We start from the raw sequence: 15,515 nt of genomic DNA, 5'->3' as shown, positions 1-15,515 counted from the left end.
AGGAAGGAAGGAAGGAAGGAAGGACTTGCGAGGAAGTGTAGGAGACGGTGACCAAAATGAGAAGGGTAGAGAGAAGAAGGAAAACGAGGAGGATGAAACGAGGAGGCTTGAAGGAGGCAGGGGCACTGTCGGTATCTTGCGAGATAAGACTGCAATCTCCCTCTTTCTCTCTTTCTCCAATCCTCTTGTGATCTCTCTCTCTCTCTCTCTCTCTCTCTTTCTCTCTCTCTCCCCTCTGTCTCTTTTGTAGGGTGGAAGAGCTCTCTCCCTGGTATAGAGAGAAGGGGTTGAGAGAGGGAGAGAGAGAGAGTGGTTGCTTGGCAACGTCGAGAGGGGTGCCCAGCAGTATAGATCGCTATCCGGGCACCTCCTCGGGGGCGGTTTGCGAGGGTGGAAGAGGTAAAACACCCTCCCGAGCTTCCCTCAGCAAGATGGCTTTATTACCCTCTACCGAGGCTTCGCTCGGTCTGTTGCTACAGTAACTTGAACCTTGCCTTTAGGAAATGACTTTTGCTACTGCTAAATCTCTTGCAACACACGTAGAAATATATTACAGAGGGATATGTGTCTTCTCGTTTTGTTCATCGTATGTTATTAATTGTCCTATAACTTTCCATCTAGGATAATTACGAATATTTCATCGTTTATAGTTGATCGATTTATTATCAGATTCGATATGAAATATTCGAATAACATGCAGTTGTTCACTCTTAGAAAGTAAAATAGAACGATTAGCTATCTGTATCTGAATATGATTTTTTTTTTTTTCCTAATCCAGAATGTCTTCTACGGACATTGATAAAATGTATCAAAAAGTGATAATTATTAGAGTTAAATCGTCGTTAAGAGCTACTATGTAAAACGTAAAAACAAAATCATATTGGGTAAGTTTAAAGTCCGGCTACAAATTAACCCGACCAAACTGGTCCCGATAACGAGCTGATAATTCGAAGACCACGAGACAATTATCTGATCAAGTATGAAGTATTAACGGTACACTACGTTCTTTATGGAAACGGATCGCGTATTCATTTATGCGATAAAGTGGCAAAACTCGTCGCTTCGAATCTCCCAGTGGTTTCCATCATCGTGAACGTTATTATTAGAAGGCGAAAGCAAGTTAACGGAGTATCGCGGGCGGTGGATAGGAAGGTTTACAAGTTTAATAACTCCTTACTCTCCGTCCTTTACGACGACGATGAAGATGGAGGAGAAGGGGGAGGTGGAGGCGAAGGTGGAGGTGGAGGTGGTGGAGGAGTAGGAGGAACGAAGAGGGCGTCGTCTATCCTCCTCGTTCGCTTTCTCACGGCGAATTCCACCAAGGCGAGTTCTCTCGGCACAACACCGGAGATGGAAGCCCAGACGTAATTTCCGGTTTCGTCGCGCGGCACTCGCGCGTTAGCCGAACCAAAAGACGATCGCTCAGAAAACGAGATAGCTTCAGATAATTCCCTTTCTCTCTTTCTTACTCGCGAACTTCTTCTTCGTCTTATTCTTCTCATTCTTATCCATCCTCCTTTCCCGATCTTTCCTTTGGTTCGATCTGTTAGTCCATTTGAAAAGTTCAAATATTTTTGGATTCTTGCGATTACCAAAAAAAAAAAAAAAAAGAAAAGGAAAGGATAGAAAAGAAAAGAAAAAGATAAAAGTCCTAATATGATTCATGATAAACGTCCGTTAATTTTACGCTCGATGAATTACGACGTCATTATGTATTAGTTTTCTTTTTAGAGATAGAGAGAGAGTTTGATACATCTGCGGAACGTTTTGCGAAAGTGATTTAGAGAGAAAAAAGAGAAAAAGAGAGAGAGAGAGAGAGAGAGATGCGTGAAAACGTTCATGTCTTGCGTAAGATAATGAATTCTTGTGGAGAGTCATGCTTTCGTGGCCTACATAAGTGGTACAAGTTTTCACGACCACTTGCTAACACAAGCCGAGAAGATCTATAGCTTGCTACAGATATTTTCGTTTATTATGCATGATGCGAACTTGGCTGCGGTTCCTCCGCAGCGAGTCCAACGATATATTGAAGCTCTTCCAGTGATTTAGCGGTAAAAACGTCTAGAAACGTATCCACATGCGAAGAACTTTCTCAAATGGGGAACGATTTATATGTACGGTTGAACGATTCAAATGATCTCTCACGATTCTAACTCGAATGTACTGTTGTTTTTTCTCCTTTTCTTTTCTTTTTTATTTTGCATTATCTTTTTTCCCTTTTCCTTGCAGAACAGAACGCGAAAGAGAAGAAAAAGAAAGAGTAACAAAAAATAAAAAGAAAAAAAAAAAAAAAAGAAAAATAAATGAAAAATCTTTTCACTTAGCATTTTCTTTCCTCGAGACTAAGGGGGTTTATTATTACGTTACTCTCCTTTCAAGACCGACTCCCACGCACCGCACAGTTTATGTTCTTACAGTTTTAAGTTACTCCCAAAGCAGCAGGACGGTGGCGGTGTGGTGGCGTGAGCTAAGAGCCGAGATGATATCTCGAGCGATACGTTTCTCCTCCGCGTACTCGTTGAAATCCGAAGACGGAACGGCTTGCGAACGTCCAAAAATTATCATAATCTGCCGTATTATCAGGTATACGCCTCGTCTGTATCTCCTTTCCAGCACCCGTTTTATCAGCAGGATACTGCACTCGAGATCTTTGGCTTCCGCTACTACGGAGAACTCGACTCACTACCGCGAACCATTTTCCTAAGGATTTCCGTTCGACTCGAGAGTGCCTCTCTCCCAACCGAATGGAGATCCTTCGTTTCTTTTTCTTATTCTTTTGTACCTTTTCTTTTTTCTGTTTTTTTTTTGTCACCTTTGCACTTCATACCTCGATTCGAATATCGAATATCCATAGGAGTTTTGTTCTATGCTATACCGTAAGAAATCTTTTCGGATAGACGTCACGTTTAATTAATTATATGATCGTGAAAGATATCGATTAGATATTATTAGGTGCTTTTAAAAAGGTTGATTTATTTACGGATTTATAAAGCAAACGATTTGTTTCTTTCTTTCTTTTTTTTTTTATCTCCCGGTTGATTTTCTTTCTTCTGAATCTGAAGGGAGATACAAAGTAACGCGGCGGTTAGTCGCATGAGAAACAAAGTAAGAAGGGTGGTGGTAGCGGATGTTCGCGGGATAAGCGATCCTCGTTTAGTCGCGGCTAAAGTCCACGGCGATTGCCCGGATGGCTGTCTTTACATTATCATATCGTGCGCATGCACACGCTCTTCGGTGTTCTCTCCGGCAATAGCTAATGCCATATCGGGATAAACAGGTGGGCCGGGTCGAGACTCGGACTCTCCAGGACTGGAATGTTAGCCAGCCACCTTACATACGTACATACGTATATATGCATGTGAGTTGGTTATATGCTTTACTCGTATATATAAGTGTATATATATATATATATATATATATATATATATATATATATATATATATATATATTGCTCTTCTTATCCAGAAGAGAAGGTCCGGTACTTTGGACCAGGTGTATGGTTACGAGATCTTACTGTGTCGGTCTTGTTAAACTTCGTTCGCATTACATCAAACATTTTACTATTTTCAGTTAATGATTCAGAGGAAAATATACTCTATATGAAATATAATTCTAAGGACTGCCTTCATCTTGGATAAATTTTCCAATGGGACATTTTCATTTATGTATAATAATATCTTCCTTTTATGTATATAATTCGGATCATTCCGAGAAACTTTTCAACGTATTATAATTTATTTAGTAATAAAGACAACGATTGGATAACAGACAAATTTTCATTTGAAATCATGAGTCCTTAAACTCAGCACGCGTGTTCTCACATTTTCTTGAACCACCTAGTAACACAAAAGCCGCTTAAAAAGCCGTCCCGTAACAGATTACGAATTTATCTTTCGATCCGTAAATGCTCCAGGGGACAATCTCCATTTTAGTGTGCACTTTCCCTCGTCGATACAGTACGCCAAGGCGTGCAACAAAAGGGCGAAGCGAGATAGAGAGGTCGTAAAAACAGACGGCGCCTTCGAAGTATCTCCTCTCTCTCTCTCTCTCTCTCTCTCTTACATTACGCATACATCTAGACGCGTTACCTGCTTGTTCAAGAATAATCGTACACGCGCGTACGCGCCATCGTCGATGGAGGAGATGTTCGTTGACGCTCGTAAAGCATAGCTTAAGTTTTAAGGGAGCAGTTAAATTTAAAGCGAGTTTAACCGTTCGCATTATAATGGCGCGTGGCAGGTAGAAGAAGGGAGATCAAGGAGGACAAAAGGGGTTGCGAGGTTAACTCGTCGACGAGAAATGATGGATGTTTAAATTTCGTAGGCAACCCTTTTTTCAAGAGAGAGAAAGAGAGAGAGAGAGAGGCTGGTCCTGCCTCCATTAAAAAGTACCGATCGGTGGGCGTAGTGGGAAAGTTACGAACTACTTTTTTTTTAGAATTTCCAACTAGTCCATAAAAAAGAGAGAGAGAGAGAGAGAGAGCGATTCGCAACGATATATGATTTTGCTTCGTGACTTTAAGCTAGAACGTTGCACAGCACGATATGATCTTGTTACGTTAGAATTATTGCCTCTGTTCATGATTCGCTATGATACTTTTGCCTTTGGACGTTTGCCCTGTTTCTCTGTGTAAAAAAATAAAAAATAAAAAAAAAAAAAAAGAAAAAGAAAAAAAGAAGAAGAAAAGAAAGAAGCACAAAAAAGAGAGAAAAGAAAGAAAAGAAGAGAGAAGAAGGAAAGGAAAAAAAATTGTGGACGATATTTTTATTAGAAATGTCTAATACAATATTGCGACGTACCTGTTTTAAATTTCATTCGAGAAATTGTACGTCTCATAATCGTAATCGTCACATCGTCTTACGCCCACATGGATTTGGGACGAGATTCTCATGGGTATCTTGCTCGTCGTTCTATGGTGTTACAGTTGTCAGTAGTCCGAAACGATTGTAGCATTGAAACGGTGAAGAGGGGCGTTCGACAAGCATCCCGCAGCTTTGTACAACAGCAATCTCTCCTGTCATTTCTATCTATCGTTGTGACGGAAGTAAATCCTAGGACACGCCTTGCAACACGTACGTGCATAATTTTCTTCATTCTTCGTTCGTTCGTACAATGCATCCCTCTAACATAGTAACCATAGTACACGTGTATACCAGCCAGTTTATGTCTGTAATAATAAAATAGATAATTTATTATTCATATCGTCGAAGTTTCTTACTCGCTTTCTTTGTCGCAGATATCAAAAAATAATGGAAGACTTTGATATGGAGCATCGGATATATCGATTGGATTCTAGACTCCAATCTTCTCTTTTTTTTTTTTTCTTTTCATTTTTTCTTTTCCTTTTTTTTTCCAGAACCTTCAGAGAAGGCGGACAAAAAGTTGGCGTTATCGGCTTTCTTGTCAAGAGTTTGACCGATCGTCCGGAAAACGGCCCCTTTTTCGTTTCTTTTTGGACCATATTGTCATTGCCAACAATTGAACCCCGTATACTTGGAATATTTCACACGCGCCGTGTTAAAGGGTCACCCTTCTCGCGGCTCCATTGAAAATTTAAAATCGTTGAAGGGTTCCTACGTTCGGATACGGTTACTTATTTATTAAGTCATCAATTTGTTAGATTGTATTTTTTTTTTCTCACCCTAACGCATTCAAAGTTACATCAAAAATGAACGATCAAACCCGTACGAGTTACGTGAGAGTTTCTTCTCGAAGGAAAAGTTTCTCGCGTTTAATTCGCAAAATTTTGATGTAAAAAGACAAAAAAAGAAAAAAAAAGAAAAAATATGTCATGACCTAAAAAGTAGAAAAGATCAGAAGTTTATTAACACGCTTGCGTGGCAAGAGTTGTCTATTGAAAGTGATGGTCCAGTTAATGGGGCGCGAATGCGGTCAGAGATGCTTGTTCATTTCCCATGTCGACGTATAGAAAGAAGAATCCTGAGGGTTCACCCTAATGTATTTGCACTATTAACTGTTGTATCGTACAAATGATACGTAAGAACATGCATGGGGACATTCGGACGTAGGATTTATCTTTGATAAATCGTGCCGAACGTATTGGAGCGTGATTAAAGTGGATGAAGACAATGTCAGTGATGCGATCAAAGCTTATCACTGAGTTTTATGTAATCAGATAGAATTTATAGGCTTTAAGGGATTGGTCCCATGAAATGTATATGTGACAATACTAATAATTAATTTGTTTAATAAAAAAATAAAAAAATTGTTGATTTGTTTAAAGTTATTACTTGCAGGTTCTATTATGATATTCCGACAAGTTAGACTCGTTGGAAGTCATGTGAATCATTCGGCACAATAGTAACGTTCTACTAATAGTCATTTTGATCCCTGTGAGAATTCTATAGCGAGTTGTTCACCGACGGTAACTGCGAATTCTACTACTACTAAAGTTCACATTGGATTTATGGAATTTGTAGACGATCCCCATTGGTATATCAAGTTCTCTGCTCCCATGACGAATAGCTGTAACTCGTAGAACTGTATCGAGAGTAACATCGGAGATAATCCTTTTATGTCATTTTATGTAAAGGATAATTTTGTTCTTAGATAACGTGATAAAGTTCTTGACGCGAAATTAATTTCGCATCGTGTTTCAGGTACGATCTCGTAGCGAGATTATATCCTCTAATTACTATTTCCCGAAGGAAGCAGGTTTATCCAACGAAAGCCATTAAAGTAATAACAGTATACATTACGAGAATTCCATGAGTTGTTATATATCGTTTGTCGACCATCAGCGGTCTCTTCTTGTCTCGAGAAGAGAAATTTCGCGAATGGCAAACACGACGACAGTTGCTTCTGTTTCGTAGTCTTTTCGGTAATTGGATCGGAAAGAGGCGCTGAATTTAGTCGGTGAACAAATTAGATTCCGCTCGGTCAATGCTCGATGCGTCCGGCAAAAGGTGCAGCAGGTGATACGGCGTACGACGTTTCCTGAATAACCAATAAACCTTTGGACAAGCGCAAGCTGTATTAGTTGGGAGGTTTATGTTCCGATCTATCTTTAACAAATTATTTTTTTAATTAATTACACCGATAAGAACATCGATCATAATTTTCCATTTATTTACAATATCGGACAATTCTTTGTTAGTTCGTAGATACGGTTCCAAAAAAAAAAAAAATGTACCAATCGGATAAGAGAAAATTGTTCTTCGATATTTTAGGATAAGGGAGATCAAAACGCAGGCGGTGCTAAATGGGCGGTTAACTGGCTGCTCGGTGAGACGCTGGTTATTTAATCTTTAATCCTGGCACTCAAGGGTGACTCCGCGTCAGCGATACCCCCAGATATCCGCGTGGCATTCGATGCTCACCCCTTAGTCGAACGAATTTCAGGGGTTGTTTCGTAGCGAAGGGTCTTCACGATTCCTAAACAAATCCCTGCACTCACCACCCACCGGTTAACACGATTTAACTTGGCTATTAAATTTCTCCACTGTTTTTGCAATTTGGCAATCTTGTTAAAATTTCTGAAGGGTAGAGTAATCGGACGAATTCACGAAAGCCATAAACGAAGTACACCTCGCGCAGACTTTGAAAGTGTGATCGGCCCGAGGGCCAAGTTGCATAGCCAAATAACAGCTTAGGTCGGTGCGTTGCTTCTAAAGGATATGTTATTAAATCCTGAGTTGTAACTTGCGAATGACACGGTCCAAAGATTTACGAGTCTGTTCCCTCTGTGATTACGTCTCTGTTCTTCGGTAAGGATTTACATACGAACAGAGCCGGCCATTCCTTTACCAGTGAATATCTGTGTATCTATCTGTATTTGTACGATTCTATTGCTTTTCATAGGAAGCACGTACGATTCAAGATAGGTTAACCATGACTTTTCACACAAAAGTTAACAAAAATATTAAATCGTGAAAAAAAAAAAAAGAAAAAAAGTAAAGAAACTTTAATTAATTAATCACGATAATTCCGATAATAATCCGAGGCCGTGCTTCAACGATTCTCACAGAGATATAGATTTTGCGGGTGGATCGATACGCTTACGGGATAATAAGTATAATCGGATGTTTGGTGGCTCGCGTAACGAAAGACGGCTAACATATTGTTCTGCTAGGGGTGCCACCACCACCACTACCACCACCACTACCATGACTACCATCATCGATAGGAGACTTTAGGATTGGGGCCGTCCTCGTCCTCTCTTTCTCTCTCTTTCATATTCTCCCCGTAGTCATAGTAGACCCCCCATGGGAACATTTCACACCGGTAACCACCGCAAAGCGTTTTCGACTTCCCTTCCTATAGCTCGCTAGACATCTATTCCCTCCTCCTTTCTCGCTGTAGTTTTGGTTACGCAAAGTCGATTTAGTTAGGGATGCTTTGCCACTTGATTTATAACGTATGGAATCTCTATCTCTTTCTTTAGGATATACAAGAATTAACTATAAGTATTTTGCGATAATATTTGAAAATTCATTAACTAGTTGGAAAGAGTATTTGTGAGAAAATTTGCAACAATTTTTTCCATAAGTTAGAAAGAGAGAGAGAGAGAGAGAGAGAGAGAGAGAGAGAGAGAGAGAGAGAGAGAGAGAGAGAGTAACACTTACCAGATACACGTGTCGCCGGAGGTAGAAGCTCCGGTCGGTGCGTTTATTAATTAGAGGTTAGCCGAGTAAGACAAGGACCGCATGGGTGTGCGTGTGGGAGGTGCACGTGAGTGTTCATGTGCTCGTGCACGAGAATGAAAGAAGAAGAAGAAGAAGGTAGAAGAAGATCGTCCTTCTCCCTTCTACTTCTTGAGTCGACTCGTCGAGCACGTCCTGCGGGCTGAGATGAAGATACTAGGAGGTGGGCGGACTCCTTCGTACATAAATCGTTGCTCTAGCTAGTGGCCGAGGTGTTAGGTGAACGCACTTGGAAGGTATACCCGCTTGGAAGCGCATTGTTAAATGTTACACACCTATGAACTCTCTCTTCTTCCTGCTCACACCTGACTCATCCGTTCCTTAACCCAAGAACTCTCATATAGTGATGGAAATTGGTACACATTGTTGCAAAGGAAAATTGCGTTGAATATCATATATATGAATAAGACCGATCTCAGGATCGTTTTGAGTGTAATGTATACAATAACTAGGTCGACAAAGCGACGGACTTAATTCTGAAGTGTCCAGGAAGAGAAAGAGAAGTACAGGACCAAACGTGCCGACCTAAGCGGGGAGGGGAGTAGTTTTGATTTTGGCGCCCTTCCCCAAATGATCCCACAGAGATCGGCACGTGCCAGTCGCACCCTTCGACACACTGCCAAGCACAAAAGTCTCGTCGTAGGCCGTTTACTTCTCTCCCTGCCGTCTCTTCACGAATCCCTTTTTCTCTTCTTCCCTTTTTCGTACGTACCAAACGCGGATCTCTGGCTCGGCTGAATTGCTGCTAAGTCACCAAACGTCAACAGGGAATCGAATCTTTTCGAGTATTTGTTTAGGGCCTTTCGTTTGTTTCTTTAGGGAATATATATATATATATATATATATATATATATATATATATATATCTCCTTGCGATGATTTGTTCTCGTAGAAAAAAAAAATTTCTAACTTTTTCTGTTTGTTTGCCAATGCGCGTCAACACCCTTTTGCTCAAATCGAAATATTCAATTCATTCAGGTTTACATTGAAAGTTTTCATTGTTTTTCGTTTGCGAAAGTTAGAAATCGCGTTGTACTCGTAATGTCGAGGAGGATAGGAGGGGGGAGATTGGCGAGCGGTTTGTAAAGTATGAAAGTTAGATCGATTCGACGTAGTTACAATGCTAGTCGTTCATCTTCGTAAACGATCGGCATTGATCCTTTGGACAAACTTCGTCAGTTTCCCATAGACCTGCAGGTTGGCCTTTTCTCGCGTAATACCAGGACTTGGCTTTCGACTCCGGCACGAGTTCCCATATCAGGAATGCAAAGCTTGATGTATCGACGCTTTATGACACAGAGAAGGGAGAGTATAGAATATAGAACGCCCACCCCTGAAAAGGTAAGCCGTGCCGACAACGTCATCTCTGCTAGAAGCGAAGTCACCCTAATGGTCGGATTAGTTTCTGATAGCGATGCTCGAACAGGCTTTGGGTTAACTCGAGCGAAGATCTGCATTCATGAAGGATGCTGTCGTAGTTGCCGTCGCCCTCTTCCTCCATCGGTTGCTATTAATTATTCATCTGCACGACACGCATGACGCTCCTCGTCATGGTCTAAGAGAAAACTTTGCTAGATAGTCTGCTAAGAATTTTTTTTTTTTCTATACCATATTCTTTCTGATTCTAATAGAGTTTTTGATCGATCGTTAACTAAGATGAACTAGATATTTCTAAACATACAACAGGGGATCATCGTAGGGTTCTAGTATACGAGTTAGGGAAGCTCAAAGTCCGAGTCAATATCTCTCAATATCGTTATCTCTGCTGTCTAAACGACAGAAAAGACAAAGAAACGGAGAGGAGGAGGGGGAGGAGGAGGAGAAGGAAGAGAAGAAGAAGAAGAAGAAGAAGAGTGGAAGAGACGTACCTGGCCTTCGTGAGATCGGCTCTTGCCCTTGTATCTTCTTCGAAGATCTTGCTCTCTGTTTAAGAAAGCAGGGTGGGATGCTACCTCCATCCTTCTGTCTCTCTTTCTCTCTCTCTCTTTCTTTTCATTCCATCTCTCTTACTCTACTCCTCGAAGCATTCCCTGCAAAAGAATCCGAAATGGAATCATCGTTCGATAGACGATCTGCTCACGGAGCGAACCTTTCAATCATGCGACACCTATCAACTACGAGGACTCCCAGTCTTCCAAATGAGACCCGACCCTGCAGGCGGAGGAGAACGGAGGAAAAAGTGCTCGTGGCGTGATCCTATCAGTGATTCATGAGCTACGTTGAGATATTTATTTGGATCACCCTGCTTAGTTCCCTCGGCCGTGTAGTGATCTATCGTATCGTTCGTTGAGTCCACGATGTGCTTTCTTTTAAAGATCCAGAGCTCTGTTGTATGCTCTGCTAAAGATCGTAGAATTCATTTTAGCAAGGAGGTCCTTCCGTACACGTAAGTGCAACCAAGCAGACTCGAAAAAGATGCACGGGTGAAAAAAATTCAGAGCATGACGTCTGACATTTGATTTTTTTTCTCTTTTTTCTTTTTTTTCCTTTTTCCTTTCTTTTTTTTTTTGTTTTTGCGTTATTATAGGAAGGAGGGACGATGACAGTGGTAGGTTTTTTCTCATTCCATGGCACGGGTGGAGCGTGCTCCGGAGAGCGAAAAAGTCCGTCCCGTGTCACGCAACGTGTTTCTCGTTCTCCCATTGGCTCACCTTTAGACGAGGATCGTGAACGCCCTCGCGCACGCACACGGGACGAGCTCTCGTGACCGGTGACAATATTCTCAAGCACCATTTTCATCCTTCTCCTCTCTGCCTCCTCTGTCTACCACCTTTTTCTCTTTCCATTTTTTATGCCGCCATTTTGGTGCGCCAGAGCGTGAGAAGGTCTTGGCTGTGAAGAGAGTATCCAGATGCATATATATATATATATATATATATATATATATATATATATATATAAATATACAATATATATGGACTTTTTATATAATATATTTATTTATCGAGACCGGAATTCTGTTGTGCGATTAACGTGGTTGAACAAATATACCGGTGGTAATATAGTGTAACTGTACTTTTCATGGAATCAACAAAGTTCATGATGCCATCTTGTTGTTCAACTCGTTGAAGGTTCACGAACGTAATCGGAGGTAGAACGAGAAAGAGAACTCTACTCTCTCCAATTTACGTAGTTGTGCTGGGTACTCGATCAACAATTATTCGCCTTGGGGGTGCATTATAAATTTTGTTGATAATCTCTATACGCGATCTTAACGTTACGAGAGAGAATGAGAGAGAGGGAGAGAGAGAGAGAGTATGCAAAGCGCGAGCAGCCAGATATCGGCCTAAGCATAAATTCCTCAAGCGTTGTGACACACGCCGCAGCATAATCTCGACTCACTAACGGACGCATGGAGGAGGGTCGAGAAGGGGGTGAGCTGCTACTACTACTGCTGCTGCTGCTGCTGCTGCTGCTGCTGCTGCTGCTGCTGCTGCTGCTGCTGCTGGAGGTTGAAAGGGGCTCGAAGGGAGGTGCGACGGCTCGAATCTGCGCAAACCGCGCAGTATCGTCTGAGATTTATGACCCGGAGAAGATAGACCGGAGTGATACTCGTCGAGCGATGAATCCGAAACGGCGTTTTCTCTGCTTCCGATCTCTACCACCGTCGTGAGAGAGCTAATTGCCAAAATCGTACCTTTCAGCATTGATTCTTCTTCGTTTCAAATCCTAAATCTCAACTTTGTATCATCCTTTTTTTTTCCATTATATTTCATCGTTATACTTAAGATTATATGTTTTCTCATTTATCTATCCATCCTTGCGATTCTTTCGCTTAAATTGAAACGAAAGAAAAATTAAAGAAAAAAAGATCAATGCGAAAGAAGAACGTCTTCCGACTAGTTTATTGCATGTTGCTTGCTCGTTAACGTAGCTAATGTAGCGTACGTTGTGTGGTCCTAAAAAAGAGAAGCTCGAATGCTTCGAGGCGCCTATGTAATCTAAGTACGGTAACGATAATATAAACTGGAGAACACTCGATGAGTGCTCGGCGCACAAGTGCGCATTGTCAGGCACGCGCTAGCACTACAGATGCCACGCTGCGCGTAGCACTTTGCTTCGAGTGTCTCGCATATGCTTCGAATCAGTTGCGAAACTTATCCGTCCGGCCGATTGTTTGCAACCCGCGACCTACCACCGAACGAACCCACGCAACTTCCTCTCTTTCTCTCTCTCTCTCTCTGTATTTTTCTTTGTACTCATTGGTCGACCCTCTATAAGGCTTTACTTTCGACACGTCCTTTCGATTTCTTCAATTCCAAGTACATACGCGTATCCTTTTGATGATAAAAATAAAAAAGACAAAAAAGAAAACATAATGAGAAATCATAGAATGATCTTTCCGATTCTTAAAAATAATTCAAAGACATATAATTTTATAAGATTATTATCGTACAAATTTCGAAAGTTAATAGTTAGTAAAGAAGTTGGAAGAAATAAGCAAGTGCTGCTGGGCCAAGAAACTCAGATTTGGTGTAAGCGTAACGAGCATTCTGGCACGATCAGGTACAATAGGACATACGTTCGCACAGGCGCGTCTCTTTCTCTCTTTCTCTCTCTCTCTCTCTCTCTCTCTCTCTCTCTCTCTCTCTCTCTCCCCCCAATTCTCCTCTTAGAAGCGTGGCACACACACGTAGAAACTTCCCATGCTCCATGAACCTACCGCAGCTTCGCTCCCGCAATGACAGGGGCGCGTGCCCTCACAAAGCACACTTCAGGGATGACTCGAGTGTATCGTCGTGGTGGTAGTTAAGCCTTATTGTTTCAACTTACAGAGGCTACCGTCGTCGAGAATGAGAGAGAGAGAGAAAGAGAACAAGAGGGACCACCAACGCGTCGATCAAGCGATGCTTTCAATTTTAGCCTCGCACACTCCTTTAGCAAACGTCGACCAATAATACGACTGGACGTTTCCTATTGTCCTAACGTTTGTGCTGTTAAGCTCGTAAGAGAGCTTAGTTTGAGGAAACGGATCTCTTGAAAACATTCACGCTTCAATCTTGAACGTAGGTACGTAATTGATCCTTTTCTGGGGCCTCCTCTTTATCAATTCTCTCCAATAGGCAGAACAATTTTTGTGTTTCTTTCAAATGGTCTAACTTATAAGCATCATATACAAGAACAAGCTAGAAATCTCGTTAATTTGCGTTACCTGCGAACGACGTAATTGTATAAATCAAGAAGAAACAAAGCAAGAGAGAGAAAGAAAAGAGAGAGAGTAGTTGGAATATCCTCGTGACGGGATCCTAGTCAGGATTCTAGGGATGTTAGGGGAGAAGGGTTGGAAAAGCCAGCCAGTCAGCCAGCTAGCGAGCTAGCCAGCCAGTAAGCCAGTCGGGTACTCGGGGGTGCGGGTGTACAGAGGGAACGAACGATAACGGAGGGACTCGGTTGTCTGATGGCAAGATGGCGTCCCACGATAGTGACGTCACAGGTGGCTCGGATGTGCGGAGAAAGAGAGAGAGAGAGAGAGAGGGGAGGGACGGGCGAGACGTAGGGTGGATGAACGCGAACAGTGAGATAGAAAGAGAGAAGAACAGGGAGAAAGGGAGAGGGAGAGAGAGAGAGAGAGAGAGATAAAGCGAGAAGGTGGAGATAGAGAAAGAGGAAGAAGAGACAGTAGTGGGAGAAGACAAGGAGAGAGGGAGAATGAGGCAAGAGGAGAATCCGCGAACGTAGGAAGAGACAGAATCACGAATCGAGAGAGACAGAAAGCACGAGCTGAGGTACGAGGGATACCAAGAGGAGGGAAGTGGAGCTAGAGGTTGGAGGAGGAGGTGGAGGAAGAGGAGGAGGAGGAGGAGGGTGGAGAAGGGAGAGTACTCTTTGGTAGGGGAGAGAGAGAGAGAAGCGTATAATATTGATCGCATCTCCGTGCCTGCAGACAGCATCTACCCACTGTTGACGGGGTTGCTACTTGGAGGTTTTAACTTTGATTCGTTGCAGCCTCGCAGTAAAGATCATGGCCGCGATTTATACCAAAGCAAGTACTGTGTCTCATTGACCTTTATATGGATGAGATATAACTTGAATATTTTTTGGGTATTATCGTTACAAGATATTTCGATGTAGGAGCTTTTGCTAACTCGTTTTATAAATCAAATCCATTGTCATTAAAAAAACTGTAGCGGTTGCCCTATCGATCTCATTTTTTTCATCTTTTTCATTGAGAATCCGGTGATATATATCGGCTAACAGCGTGGTTCACCGTATTGTACTCTAGGATAGAATGACGTCAATCGCGACATCGTAATAACATGCATATACCTTGATCGATCGCGTGTAGGAATTTTGCCGAGTCGTATAAGTAAGGTCGGTCTCAATCGATCGAAATTCTCTTTGACATAGGTATACGTATTATCGTACTTTCGAAATCATTTATTACGTCTCGCCTTGACGTCGAGTAACGTTCCCCCGAATTCCCAGGGGCCAGCTTTTATTAGACTCTCGCGCAAGCGCTATTCGATGACTCTTGAAGGAGTTAAAAAAAAAAAAAAAAAGAAAGAAAAAAAAAAGAAAAGAAATATGTTCTTAATACGTCCAAAATTAAGTGCCTTATCCGATCAAAGTACCAATTCCGGCAGCTGCTTCCCGGTTAGTAGTAGGCACAGCCGTTCAATTCGAAGGACGATGTTGTATCTTTGATATACGCCAAAAGTGTCCTCCTCGAGCAGGAAAGAGCGTAATCGTCCTGATCGAGCATCTTGCCAAGCGACTGGTCAACGATGGCGATGGAAAAGGGTCGTACACGTTCAACGATATACCTTCGATATGAAATTAAGGTGCCGGCGAACTCGTAACCGATGTTATCGAGGATATCGATTCTATCGTAAGCGCTACGTCATAAGTGT

General features: G+C 41.9%; 1 long non-coding RNA gene across 2 annotated transcripts in view; it reads right to left on the bottom strand.

Annotated features, from left to right (window-relative positions):
- LOC124429548 overlaps window positions 1–15,515 on the bottom strand; it is a 241,384-nt gene that overhangs the window by 9,363 nt on the left and 216,506 nt on the right. The window contains exon 4 of one of the 2 annotated variants that reach the window (XR_006943483.1): window positions 4,801–5,168. This is a non-coding gene — a long non-coding RNA (uncharacterized LOC124429548). Of the gene's footprint in view, window positions 1–4,750; window positions 5,169–15,515 lie in introns of those variants that run through there. The other variant, XR_006943482.1, reaches the window with a different exon arrangement.

This window comes from Vespa crabro, chromosome 15 (genome assembly GCF_910589235.1).
Source record: "Vespa crabro chromosome 15, iyVesCrab1.2, whole genome shotgun sequence".
NCBI classification, from domain to species: Eukaryota; Metazoa; Arthropoda; class Insecta; order Hymenoptera; family Vespidae; genus Vespa; species Vespa crabro.
The sequence above is the reverse complement of the archived record's forward strand: the minus strand, read 5'-3'. Positions and strand labels throughout refer to the sequence as shown.